The sequence below is a fragment of the Talpa occidentalis genome, unplaced genomic scaffold, assembly GCF_014898055.3.
Source record: "Talpa occidentalis isolate TD23 unplaced genomic scaffold, MPIMG_talOcc4v2.1 talOcc4.6, whole genome shotgun sequence".
NCBI classification, from domain to species: Eukaryota; Metazoa; Chordata; class Mammalia; order Eulipotyphla; family Talpidae; genus Talpa; species Talpa occidentalis.
Window position 1 is genome coordinate 127,353,508 of NW_023604972.1, and position 15,564 is coordinate 127,369,071.

Below are 15,564 nucleotides of genomic sequence, written 5' to 3' on the forward strand. Positions count from 1 at the left end.
TTCCACAAGTTAAATATAGTCCAGTGACGAGATTAACTATATTTCTTTGAAAGTGCTTGGATATGAAAGGGGTTGGAATTCCTGTAACTGTTGATCCAAACTGACCTTCACAAAGGAAGACTCTGGGGATTTCTTCCAAATCAGGAGAACAACAGGAGTAGTGCTGAATGTCTTAGGTGAGTTGTAATTTTTTTTTTCTGATTCCTTATTTAATCTTATTGGAAAACCAAATACAGAATTATTTTTAGAAGGATAAAGACTTATGGATGCAGTTGTTTAAAGCTTGATAGTGAGCTCTAGCTTTAACAGAATAAACACAATAATAAAGCATTTATCAAATTGCTATCCTTCCAATTTAATTGTTTCTTATATTCCAAGATAATGAATGCTTTTATAGCACAAACTTCTCCAGATTCATCCACCCAGAGGGATGCAACTGTTGTAACATTTACAAAAGAGAAAATAATTGATGCAAACCCACTACACAGCAGCATCTTATGTGTCTCAGATTCATTTTTCAATCTCTGATTGCTGTAAGGAGAGTTATTGGAATCTCTCATTTGTGCTCATGGGTTTCCATAACCTCAATTTTTACCCCATAACTCCTATCTTATCATCATTGTGTGGTTGAATGAAATACCATAGTGATATTTTCTCTTGATATGAGCAATCACATTGCCAAATAGGTGTGAAAATTAATTCATCTAAATTATTTTCCTAATAGTAAATATTATGCCCCTATTTAAAATCTTAAAGTTAATTCATGTTAATGTTAATATGTTAATTCAAGGGTATTCAATCATTTAAGAGACTGACTAGCAGGAGCTCAGACAAGGAATGGATCTTTCAGTGCTAAATAATGGTTGGAAGGGTTCCATTTCTACCTGAAGATTCTAGAGCACACTATATTTTCTTTCCTTCACAGTGCTTCCCCCACAGAGATTACCTGGATTCCTTGGCTCATAGCTCCCTTTTATCTTCAAAGACTGATGTCCCTTCAGTTTGATCTCATATTGCATCATTCTGACTGACTCTCTTATCTACCCTTCCCACATATAAATGGGTCCTGTGATTACATTTGAATTGCAGATAAGGCAGATATATTACAGATAATTCAGGAAACTCTTCTCATATTAAGGTCAGATGATTAGCTACTTCAGTCCCATCTGCAGCCCCCACAGCTCCTTGCCATGTAATTTAACAAATGCACAAATTCTGAAGATTAGGATATGACAATTTTGTTGTGAACCACTGTTCTGCTTTCCATGGCATCCAGTAACAAGAATTGAAGAAGACTGGGATCAGTCTTTATTTATTGCTGGCTGAATGTCAAGTGATAAAACCATTTTAGTAGAATTGAAAGAATTATGTGATAACACATAAACTCATTATCTTAATTGGTTAACTAAACTAACATGCTTATTTCTTGCTCAATAAAATACCCACTGTCAATCTGAGAAAAAAAGTCTATAAAGATGTATACTTGGTAACTGACATATTGATTGCACTCTTAGGTTTATTTCTAAAATAAATGATTGCATTTGTACTAAGGGAGATAGGTAACAACTCATGAGACCAAAAAGTTGGAATGAAACACCTGTCAAATTGTAGAATACTCATAATGAATATTGTATCTCAGCCAAATGAATAAAATGTAGTGTATTCATTCAATGAATATGACATTTCAGCCAAGGTGAATGAAGTGTGTAATTGCTAAAAAAGTAAAGAAAGTTTTTGGGGAAACCCACTGTCTTTCAGTATTTTACATTCAATCTTAAATGCTAAAAAGCCCTTTATCGTTTTTAAAGGAAATGTATGACCATGAAAGGAATATTTTCAGAATAAATAATTCACATTAATAGGTTTGAAGACAAAATTTGGGGTCTCACTTTTGGGAATTATCCCTGGGAACTTATATTTGCTATACACATATGCCTTTATTACACACATCTCATTGCATTGTATTGATTTGCTTGTTTTCTAATTTTGATGTAGACAGAGACCTCCTGAAAGAATGTGACTAATGAATGTGACTATTCTTAATGTTGCTCTTTATTTCTAGTCTCTATAGCATATGTTTGCACATTTATTCTGTTAAGGAAATAAATATGTTTTGCTTGTCACATGTGATCTGTGTCACACTACTCCATTTCCTGATACTGTACCATAGGAGGAGCCATGAGCATACATAAGGAATGGGTTTGACTGTGTTCAAAATGATGGATTTGATCCACAGGTCATAGTTTAACAAAGGTCTGTCCAAGAACAGTCCTTCATATCTTTTAGAGATAGAAGTATATGGTCGCATTAATTAATTGATAAGTAAATGGTTTTCAAATTGAATTGGCATGCCTTAATTTATATTGGTATAAGTGGAGTGATTTAACTAAAATGTGAGCCCAGATGCAAGTTAGAAAGAAGTGAGACTTTAATCATGGTCTAAATTTTATACTCATATTGAAATCTCTAGTGACATAGAAATAATTTAACGCATTTCTGTGTGAATTTATGTTACAATGTGCCTTCTTGATAGTCACTTTGACATTATTTATTGACTTACAGCATGATATAAAGCATTTCTGAAAGAACTGGGAAGGAATTATATCCTGTTATAGTTTCAATGTTAACTTTAAATTTAACATTCTATATGTGGTTAATCAAGTTTTCACTTAACTTTTAATATTCTACATACTTTTTGCATTATTTAGTTTTTATGTATTGCCTTCTCCTCATACTTGATGAGTGTGTTTTTTGGTTTATTTTACTTAATATTTAACTTCTAAACCAATTCTATGAAAATTTCCTATTATTTCTCTAAAATATCTCAGCAAATTAATAGGGAAATAATTCATAATCAAATGATCCTAATGAAATTGACATATATACTTAAATATCCCCAAATGAGGAACAGATGTGGCTATCCTACATTTCTAATAGCTTGACAATCTATTTGTGGTAACTATTAAGCACTGGCATTTCATTTTTGTTTATGTCTATAGTTAAAAAAATATAATGCACATCATAAATTGACAAAGGACAATATACTAAAAGAACACCCATATTTCCTTTTTTCTCAATTCTATTGTCAGGTATTTTATTCTTATTTTTATATCTAAGACACAACCTATTAAACTCATGATGTTATGGAAAAGGTAAATGCAATGCACAGTTTGAAAATTACTGTTAAAACATGTAATGATACACAGTGTTGAAAATATGTTCACATACTTACTGTTTTATAATTTAGTTACATGTCATGTATTTATTTCTTCAAAATTAAGATAGCAAGATTGAACAGAAAATAGAGTTTTGACTTAATTCAAAAATCCTGAGTTTAATAAGAATATGCCATTTTCTAGTCTAACTGTTTTAAAGGCATTTTTTTTTTTATTTAGCATCCCAATAATTCATTGCAGAAATTCAATTATTTATCATGTAGTTCTTTGATAAAGTTTTGTCAATTTTCTAAGTTGTCAGTACTGCTTATATTAGGGTAGTTTAAAATGATATACTGATACTATTATGCTCAGATTCATTAAAAATAAATATTGATTTTTATAAATATCTAGTTATGTGCAGCACATAAGTTTGTAAAAAAGAAAATTCATTTTAGTGAATTGATAGCAACTATTGATTAATTTAGATTTATTTAGATCTATCTAGTTGGATCTTTTATGAGAAAGAGGTAGTTTTACAATTTTATGACTTCTTTCCCATGATCATATATATGTTAGGCAAACCCCTATAGAGAAAAATTAATTTTCTTATATTTTTTGCAGCTGTGCAGGTAAGAATTGGTCTGCCAGTTTCAAAGACTTTTATGGCTTTGTTTTTGTTCTATTTTAATTTCTTTGTTTTTTCAGACATTATGACAAATGTTATATAGGAAGAAAGGTTGTGTTGTATTAAAAATAATCCAGACTCTGATTCTCTACACTCCATAAAACTGGGACTCTTACATTATCTACAGCTTTCATAAGCACTTGCACCCCAGGTAGAGGTAGCATGATTTAACAAGAGCAAGACACTGAGAGACCATTATCTCTACTATTAAGAGATAAACTAATCATCATTTGAGCATATAATGTTTTAAAGTATCAAATATATACAATGAGATATCCCTACATACCTACTAAAAATGGCCAAAATCTAAAACACTGGTAATATCAAATGATGGTAAAGGATGTGAACTTACTTACAGGAACTCTTATTTATAGCTGGTGGGCATGCAAAATGTTGCAGTCATTTTGGAAGTCTGGCAGTTCTTAAAAAACTAAATATATTCTTATCATATGATTCGCCAATCATACTCCTAGGTGTTTACTCAAATGAGCAGAAAATTTATGTCCATACATAAAACTGCATATATATATATATATATTTATTTATAGCAAATTTGCTCATACTTGTCAAAACTGAAAGCAGATAAATGTCCTTCAATAGGTTGAATGGTTAAAGAAACTATGGTAAAGGCATGGAGTACAATGTGATTCAAACAATAGAAATAAATGAGCTATCTTGGGCCTCCCTGGTGGCGCAAGAAGTTAAGATGCAACCTATGAAGCTAACCACAGTCACTGCCAAATGAGTTCGATCCCTGGCTGGGGAGCAACACACATGGCTCAGCAGACCTCGCCTGACTTGCCGGCTGCTCCCCTCAGCAGTGTATATCAGCCGATCTGTCTGTTGTATTCCCCACTCTGTCTCTGGTGTATCCTCTCACCCTCATACCTCTAGCCTGGACCCCAGTTCTTGTATGCATAAATAAATAAATATTTTAAAAATAGAAAGAAATGAGCTATCAAACCACACAAAAAGACTTGGAAGAATCTTAAATGCATGTGTTTAAATGAAAGAAGCCAATCTGAAAATGCTATACACTATATGATTCCTACTATATGACACCCTGGGAGAGGCAAAACAATAGATGAAAAACAATTAGCAGTAGTTGGCAAGAGTTTGGTGAGAGAGAAGGGAGGAATAAGCGGCACCCAAGAGATTTGTGGGGCAATGAAAATATTCTGTATGATTGTCTAGTGGTAAGATAAATGGCATTGTGTGTTTGGAAAATTCCATGAGTAAACCTTAACTGAAGTATGGACTTAGGATACCAATAATATGTCAATGTTAATTCATCAATTGCTACAAATGTGCCATAACAAAACAATATGTTAATGGGACAATCTCAGGGTAAAGGGACAGGAAGTATTTGAGAAGGGATAGTTTGCATTTTCTACCTACTCTTTCTATTATTATAAATCTGCTTTAAAATATAAATACAGCTGATTTTGAAAATATTAGACTTTAAGATTTTAAAGATCCCATCACAAGAAAAAAAAAATAGTTATGTATAGTAGCAGAGAATAACAAGACTTACTTTAGTGATTGTTTCTCAGTTATACCAAAATCAAATCACTGTGTTGCACACCTAAAACTAAACAATGCTATATATCAATTATACATTAATAAAAACAATCAAATTTTAAAAGGTGTAATGCATGTTCCTTTAGTTGACTTTATTTATATTTTTATTTTAGTTATATTTTAACTAAATATTTGTTATTTAGAAACTCCTATGATTAATAAGGAAAATGATAAGTATTTATACCCTTAGAAAGCAATTGACCCTACTAAAATTAAATCTCCAAATTTAAGGTTTCTAGAAGTAGTACCTCTGATAAACTGGTTACATTAATGGCACCAGTTAATGGCTTCCTTGTAACCAAACCCTTTCTCTGTAACTTCATTGCTTTCTCTGTTTCTCAGCTCTGTCCTCTGACAATTTGCTCAATGCAACAGGGTAAATGTAACTTAAGCATTGTCTCAAAAATGAAAAATAATGTAAAAATATATATGAAATAAAAACAATAAAAAAATAAATATGTGAAAGACAAAAAAAGGGGGTTCCAGATTTCTGTCACTGGAAAGAATACCAACACTGGTTAGTCTGCAGGAACACATGAGAACATACGGAACAGAGACAAGTGAATCGCTCTCCATTTTAGCCCAAGCAATTCTTAGTACTTTTCAACTGACAGCCAACACACCAGCAAAGCAAAACTATGAAGTAAGTCCAGACCAACTTAGGAAAGGCCACTGCCAATGAAGATTCTTTAGCAAAGGTAAATATTACCAGCTTTGTAAGCAACTGAGATTTTACTGATGTAATGTGGCATTATTGTGCTAGGAATATCAATTCAGCTCTTTGAAAATATAATGTTTTTGTATTTTACCAAAACTGAATCAGATTAAGGTGTTAGGAATTTTCTTAACTTACAAAATGAATATTGGATACATGCAACTATTTTTAGATCAATTGCATATTTTAGGCCCGAATGGAATAGAGTATCTTAGCACCTGTCATAAATTAATGGTTTGTTTAAAGAATCAAAATAGACTTAATTAATCCCACATTAAAAAGAAGAGCAAATAGCAATAATTAGAATACTGAAGCAGGTAGAAAAGAAGCAATATCACTTATTTTCAAAGGATTTATAATAATACAAAAAAGTCAATATAAAATATTACATTTAATGTGAAATGAACTGACCTGAGCTGTGTCCCCTAAAATCCATATGCTGATGTTGTAACCCTCTGCATAATATACTGGATAAAGGGCCTATTGAGGAGGTGATCAATGTTAAGTGAGGTCATATGTGTGAGGCCAGAACACAAAAGCACTGGTGACCTTATCAGGGGAGGAATTGACACCAGAGCTCTCTCCTTCTCCAGGTGAGGGCTCAGTGGGAAGGCGCCAGCCATCTGCAAACCAGACAGTGAACCCTCACCAGGAACCCAATTGACTGACACCTTGATCTTGAACTTTCCTGTCTCTAGATCAGTGACAAGTAAGTTTCTGCTGTTTAAACCACCCACTGAGTTGTACTGCTATTTTGTAGACTAATAGGATATAGAAGTAAAATATGAATGCAAATCTCAGGAATCGGCCAGATTTTAGATATTTACTTTCACTGTTTGGGGACTTAGATCCTAAGAAACTTATTTTCTACTGGGCACTTGTATTTGTTTTTCATTTGCCCTGAAATCATTACGCTCACTGCCATGGTGTCATGAAACACATTTGGCCTCTTTTCCTTCTGCCAGTCCTATCTTACGTCTTTAAGAACAAAAGCTCAATATTAGTTGGAGGTCAACAATTTTCACATCCTGCTGTTTGACTCCTTCTCTCCCAGACTGAAACTGAAATCTTTTCTCAAAACAGCAGGCCACCTGGAGGGAGCACTCTGCCGTGCAGGCTTCCATAAACAAGGGAATAACAATTGTAAATGACACACACACATAGAATACTGTATATCTGTGAAGCTAATTTAAATTTATTTTGTATTTATTTTTGTTCTTTGAGAAAATTGGTGGCTCCCTCAGCTTGCTGAATATTAATCAATATATGAAAAATTACAGTTTATTTATCTATTCTCCTACTGTTGGTGGTCTGCTTCCTAAATTAGGCCAGTATAAATATACTTTCTATAAACATTCTTGCACATGGAGGCTTTTTCCCCCCATTTCTTTTTGAAATGGAGTAGACTTGCCAAATAGTCCTTCAAGTAGTTAATTCTTATTCTAATGGGTCCTTTACTTGGTGTTGGTACTATTTTAGCCTTTCTGTTGAGTAGTCAACTATATTTTGCTTGCTATTTCTTTAAGATAGAATTCTATGCTGAGAATTTTTTTTTTTTTTTGCTCCATACCTAAAAATTCACTGAATAAAGAGCATTCTAAAAACCCATAATCATTCTTGAATTACAGTGATGATGACAGGCAGTATGGTTGTTACCATAAATTACAAAATCTCAGCAACAAGTCTAAATAATCCAATTCAGGGATGTCTGGAAGTGTCTCTGTCCTGTGAATCCCAGGAAAGAGCAGTAATAAGTTGCAGTTGATGTTTCATTTGAGGCTGCAAACAACACAGTCACTTGACAGTAAAGGAGAATATTTATGGCCACTCCATTATCACATCTTTCATGTGTCTGTTAATTCCTAACCCACACTTCATTAGTATAGTTGCACCATAGGGAATTCAGAGAGCATCCTAATTCAGTTGATCTTAAACCTCGGAGCTCTAGGTCACGTGAAAAGCAAAGAATGGAAGACACACAGTTATCAAACTGTGATTTTCTGAGACTCCAAGTAGAGGTTCACAAAACAGAGGCTGAAAATATCAACATTCAGCTTTGAGTTTATCTGACAATTTAGGGGAAAAAATAGGACATTTAGGAAAATAGGTCATACAATCAAGAAATGTTTATCTTAATAAGACCTTCACTTTCTAAGGATTAACTTTCTAGAATTTTTTAAGAAGCTAGTATTTTGAGTTAAATCATAAGTATACTCATTACATATACTTTTAATGCTATTTAATTAACAGAAAATAACAGAAAATTAATGGAAAATGCACTCATGGTACTTCTTTTTTGATTAAAATTCTCAACAATTGAAAGATATAAAAAATGTGGTGTTTTCTTACAAAATATATTTGGAAGTTAAACACACTTGAATGGAGATATCCAGCAAACAACAAACACACCACAAATACTACCATATATTTTGAACTGAATGCCAATTCAAAGAAAACATATAAAACACAGCATGATAAAGCTTAAGCTATGAGTGGATGGAAATTTACAATTAAAACTGTGTATTACGGGCCTCCCCGGTGGCGCAGCGGTTGAGCGCTGGGTTGCGAAGCTGCCTGCAGTCTCTGCAGCACCGGTTCAATCCCCAGCTGCTCCCCGGCCACCGGAGGAGGGTCCCACATGGTGCACAGACCTCTCCTGCCGCCCGCTGCTCCCCTCAGCAGTGTACTTCGGTCCTTCTGCCTGCTCTGCTCCCTGCTCTGGCTCTGGTGAATTCTCTCACCCTCCCGCGCTTCTGACTGTACCCAGTGCTTGTATAAATAAATAAAAAATAAATAAATCTTTAAAAAAAAAAAAAAAAAAAAACTGTGTATTACATTAACTTCTTCCTATAGCTAATACACCAAAAATACATTATAATTTACCCATTAAGAATATTGGGATTATACTTAGTGGATATTATAATTATAGTTACACTTATTTTATGACTGGATTCTAGCCAAGACTGCACACTATCAATGTCTCTGCTAAATGTAATAGTAAAAAATCCAGTCAGTTCTAAAAAGACTAAACAAAACTAAGAAAGTTTGAAGACAGAAGACAAATTGCTCTTTTTTGCTGATAGATGATCATATTAAAAAACAAAATGCTAGGAAGTAAAATCGGTGGCTGGTATGCATATTCAAACTGACTTTTAGTCTAATAAGAATATTCAATAATGATTTTCCACTAAACGGAAATAATTTATCTATAGTTAAATTAGAAATTATTTTTCTCTCTGACCTTGATTTTATGTTAATCAGTTGATTGACTTGTGACTTGTGCTGATTGACAGGGCAGAAATGCAGAGGCTTTGCAATTAATAATTCTCTGTTGCTGCTGATGCTGCTGAGCACCAAGACCTTCATTTTAAATTATTACAGCATGTTTCACAATGTAATCATAGCCCAAGGAATGAAAACTATGTTTTTAAATCAAAGCTTCCTCCCCCTTTGAATAAGTGTGACCTTATACAATATTTCAATATGAATCTAAAACACATTTTAATAGTATTGTTTCAAAGATGTCAAAATTATATTTTGTTTTTTATTAATTTTTTGTTTCATTTTAAGTTGAAATGCATCTATACTACACAGCTAATTACAGACATGCATTTAGATTTAAGTGCTTATTTTGGATGAGTTATACTCACACCAAACCTCCATTTTTAGCACAATGTAAAAATCCTGAATGATAGACAGACATTTTCAGTGTGTGATGTACTGACTGTCAAGTATTGCCTTTTTTTGACCAAATCCACCAACATATATTGACCCATATCACTCAAAATATTAAGGGTTGGTGGCAAGCCTATAAACCTTTGTATAAAGAAGTTTTTAGCCTAGTCAAAGTCTGAACAGCATATAAAATATTTCTACAACTTTCGAAGTCACAAAGAAAAATATTTAAAATGTTAAACATTTTCTCTAAAATATTTCATAAAAGTAAAAAAATATATTACTACAAACTTCTGTATATTAAATGTAACTATATATTATTAGGGATAAAAGGGAAGAATGTTTAAGAGGATGGAGTTGAAGGTTTAAGCCCAGGTTTCTTTTAACACTGTTAAATGTACCAGCAACAAGTGTAGTTTAGTAGAGTTAAGCACTGTTCTAGTTACTAGTTTTGTTTTTTTTTTTTTTCTTGGTCAGTTAAATGTAACAAATACTGTTCACTTCCATGGCAATTTATAATTTATAATTATTAGATTTAGCTCTATATTTTACTCGACCTGCTCATTCCCTAAGGAAGCTTATATTATCTTCTTTTTCTTATTATGATTCCAATTCCCTTTATACTAATGTCCACTTTGTTTTGTTAAAGTTATATGTGAAACGATGAAAGATGTATTAATATGTCATGGATATATTGTTATTGAAGATTTAATTTATCTAACCTTAAAACCTATGTAGGAATATAGACACACTAACAATAACCATCCAAACATAGACTTTACTAAATTCTGTATATTCAGAGCTTTATTTGCTTAGCATGCTTTAAGTAAGATTCTGGGTAAGGATTGTCTGATTAAACTCATTGGAAGAACTCCATTCATGCAATAAGAGATCAGAGTCAACAATTTTTTCATTATTTTAAGGTTTAAAGGATTTTAAAGAGAGTAATGGGTGTTTTAATAAGCCATTTCCAGATTTGTAGAGAGAAAACAATTATTTGCAGGTAATAAAAGAAAAAAAAAACATGATTACAGTTCAAGAACTTGAATATAAATACAAACTGAAAAATAAAGACTATTTCTTTTTCTAAATGGGACAGATTTTATTGACTGTCAACTGAATTCACAGCTAAGTTCCTATGACCATAAAGTAATAGTTTTTTTGAAATTTAGAGAACAGTCTGTGTTATTGAGCTGAGGACAGAGTTTACAGGTTTATTTTTTCTTATCAACACTTCTTTTTTTTTAAGATTTATTTATTTATGCAAGAACCAGGGTACAGATACATGGGGGGGGGGGTGAGAGGATTCACCAGAGACAGAGTAGGGAACACAACAGGCTGACTGACTGAAATACACTGCTGAGGGGAGCAGCGGGCGAGTCAGGAGAGGTCTCTGTACCATGTGGGTAGCTCCCTGGCTGGGGACTGAACTCATGCTGCAGTGGCTGCGGACAGCTTCATAGGTTGTGTCTTATCCCCAGGGAGGCCCTTGAATTTTAAATTATTAAAATGTGAGCATTTTAATCATTATGTCAATTTTTTAAAAATAAGATGTATCTGATAATATTTGTTCACATGTATAATACAATTTAGATTTATTTGATCAAATATATTTCATGTTGAGACTTGTCTCATCATCTTTCCTTTTGAAGTACTGATAAACCAATCTAGAGAGCTACAAAGCTATAATTGGTTTTCATAAGCCCTGGCCTGAAATATACACTATATATGGCATCTTTCACAGATACTCTCCTCATATATTTATCATTCATTTGATTTTTCCAGCTCAGAAGAAATATGCTTCCACATTTGTATTCTGTTCATATCTAGATTCCAGTAAAGGTCAGCTTTCCCATAAAAAGGAGTATAAATAGTGCATAAAATGATGATCCAAGCTAGCATATCAGGAAAATAAAAGCATAAAAGTAAAGGTCATTTTCACAATTTTTATCTTGAAGCACTCTCAAAAATATATAGTGTGAAAATTTGTCAAGGTTTTCATAAGAGAAGATTTGATGTGAAAGTTATCTTTATATTTCTATTTTCTTGTATATGACCTTTTTAGTAATTAAAAAGAAATTTTACACTATGAAAGTCATTATCTTCATATTGGTTTAGTTATTACAGAGTAATCCTTGATATCTAGTCAATTATTGGAATAATATTTGTTTAGTTGAAAATAATCATTCTTTTGGAAATTCCTTGTATTTATTTTTTTATTAAGGTAACATTATCTTACAAATGGTATATAGTTCAGAAATAAACTGCTTTTATAATTTATATCATTAACTAGAGATAAAACATACCTTTATCTCCAAGACAAGTAAAAAGAAGACATTTATTACTTAGTAAAATAATTGTTTCAATGAAACATTTCTACCAACGTCAATATTTGGACTTTCATTCAGAGAGTTTATCAGGAAAGCCAATATTTATTCTCAAAAGATACTGTACTTATTAAGTTAGCTATGTATTAATCTATTCACAGTAGTGATTTTGAATCTGGTATAATTTGACTTGATAACTAAGTAATGAGTATGATATTGAACTTTTAAAAGAATTTAGAAAAGATACCTTTGTGGGTTTTTGAGACCCTGAAATATGAAAGTAATGTGAGCTTGCCTCAATGTTATTATATTGAGGGAAATAACAAGACTATGGATGAAGTCTACGGATTCAAGACATACAGCTCTCTCATAACACAAGGGAGCAAATGCAAGACCATGCGTTCTGTAGCTCATCAGAAATCATAGAGCTATAGTTGGAAAAATATTTAGCCCTCTCATGCTTAATTTTCTCAGCCTCATATATTGTCCCTACCCTGATAAATTTCTATATGTCACTGCAATAACTTTCTCAGGTGTGTCTGTTTTTGTCAGCAACAAAATTTTGAACTTGACTGTGTTTCACCCCTCCATTATCCAATAATAAATAATGTTCATTCCCAAATTGAAAAAAATGAATTTAAACACTTTACATAAATGTGATTAATAAAGGACCGATTAGTGTCAGACAATAAAGATACAGAAAATATCTTTATTGGTGGATGGTAAGAAGATTAAGGTATTCTAACAATTTCTTTTGTAAACACTGCATCATTAAAAATATTTTAGTGCCTCCCTGGAGGCACAGGTGTTAAAGCCAAGATACTTCCAGGCACTGAGTTTGATCCCTGGCTAGGAAGCTGACCCATATAACAGAGCAGACCTCTCCTGTCTTACCCACTGCTCCCCTCAGTAGTGTATTTCAATAGATCTACCTGTTCTGCTCCCCACTCTGCCCCTGGTGAATCCTCTCACCCCCCACCTCTGGCCTACACCCAAGTTCTTGTATACATAAATAAATAAAATAAATTTTTAAAAAATAAAAAAAATATTTTATTGATTCTACATTCATTACCTTTGTTGCAAAATAAAACAGAAATAGAAATACATGTTTAGGAAATAATCTTGTAGAAATACAGTCTAATGATGAAAACAATTGAAACAGTCTGACTGTTTGCAAGGGTTAATAATTAAATCATCTGCACTCTGAGCTCTCAACACCAAATTAATCCATTATTGTGCTATTATGAAAACTGCAAAAGAGAATAAAAATACAGGCAAATTATTTTCAATAAGACACTCCATAGTGACAAAATGTCCTATTTACTGTAGATGACAGAGTGTCTTTTTTAAATTCTTGATGAACAGAAACTGCTAATAGTTAATAAAACTTCAATGCCATGGAAGTAATGAAAGACCTTGGGATAAAGTTACAATGATCCTTAGTGGAATACATCAATCTTGACTTTATTTTCACTTCTGAAAAACTTTTCCTTGAAGTTTTAACATTTTTTTCAAGTTTAAACCTTGATAAGCCATTGTAAAAATCCTATTCTTTGATATAAATCAGTGTCTTTATGACATTATATAAAATTAGAACTATTAGCCTGGTGTACTGAATCCTCTTCAAATGATATTCCTATTTTGAAAAATTTTTGACATAAAAACAAAGAAACAAACAAACAAACCCAACTAATCTGCCCTAAGGGTTGAGGTAGACCAGTTCATGATCTATTCTTTGAAATGTTTTCATAATGTGATACAGCTGAATGGCAGTTGAACACAAAAAGAAGCAGATTACTTACATTATTTTGATTTTCTAAACAGATGTTTTGTTTGTGGTAAATCACATTTTAATAACACAGAAAGAAATGAAAAGTGTAATATTTCAAAAAAAGTCTATTATATGCCAGAACATTCTGCCAAAATCATGTATATCACTGCAAAATAAGTGGTATTTCCTTGAAATTCACTCATTGTACAAATATTTGCATAGTAACTAAACATCATTATCAAATTGTAGACTGTCTATATTGTAATTTGAAGCAGTCACTAATTTAATAACTAATAATTGACATCAGGTACTAGGGATAGAATCATAAACCATAAGACACATTTAAGTAATCAGTAGATGTGAAATTAAAGGGATTGAGAAGATTCCTAATAAATTGCAACATGAAATTTTATTAAATGCTCCTGCTATATTATTGCATTTCCTGTTTTTTGCCCTAAAATAAAGAATCCTGGAAGAAAGTACTTCTATTTTTTTTTATTTTATAACATTTTGAAAGTTCAAATAAGATATGGAATATCTTCAGTACAAAACCAGAGATATTCTTTGGCGTAGAATGCATTGCAATTTCCACAAATAACTAGAAGATATAAATACAGAAATACAGACCTATATTTATTGGGGAAAAAAAAACACAAAATGTTCTAAAAGTATACAGTCCAGCCCTAGGTCAAATGAGATATTACAATTATTTCAGTTTTACTACCAGAAATTTCATAATTTTTAATAAATAGTTCAATGGTCCTTTTACTTTTATGTTCTTTGGTTAGTGCTAACAAGCACTGAACCATAAAATATCTATATTACTTTGCAAATTATATTTTGAATTCATTCTTCTTTTTTTTTTTTTTTTTTTTTTTATATCATGTCTTTTTATTCTTTTTTTTTTTTAAATATTAAATTTTATTTTTATATTCCCCCATACAATTGCAAACGCCCCATTCTGACCCCAATCCTTCCCCTCCTGCCCCCCACCCCCCAAAAAGTGTCTCTGGTTCATAGTTTTTTGTTGATTTTGATTTTCACTTTCTTATATTCATTTTCCTGGTCCCTTATTTAAGTTTTCTAGATTCCTGCTATGAGTGAGACCATCCGGTATTTTTCTTTTTCTTTTTGGCTTATTTCGCTGAGCATGATCCCTTCCAGTGCCATCCATGTTGCTGCAAATTGCATGTGTTTATCTTTTTTGAATGCTGAGTAATATTCCATGGTATATATGTACCACATCTTCTTGATCCAGTCATCTATTTTTGGGCATTTGGGTTGTTTCCAAAGCTTAGCTATTGTAAACAGTGCTGCTATAAACATAGGAGTGCAGGTGCTCTTTGAATTGATGTTTCTGTGTCCTTTGGGTAAATACCTAGGAGTGGAATTGCTGGATCATATGGAAGCTCTATGTTTAGTAGGTCCAGAAATCTCCACACAGCTCTCCATAGTGGTTGGACCAGTTTGCACTCCCACCAACAGTGCACAAGAGTTCCTTTTTCTCCACATCCTCGCCAACATTTGTTGTTGCTAGTTTTTTTAATATGTGCCATTCTCACTGGTGTGAGATGGTATCTCATGGTAGTTTTGATTTGCATTTCCCTGATTACAAGTGATGTTGAACATTTTTTCATATGTCTGTTGGCCAT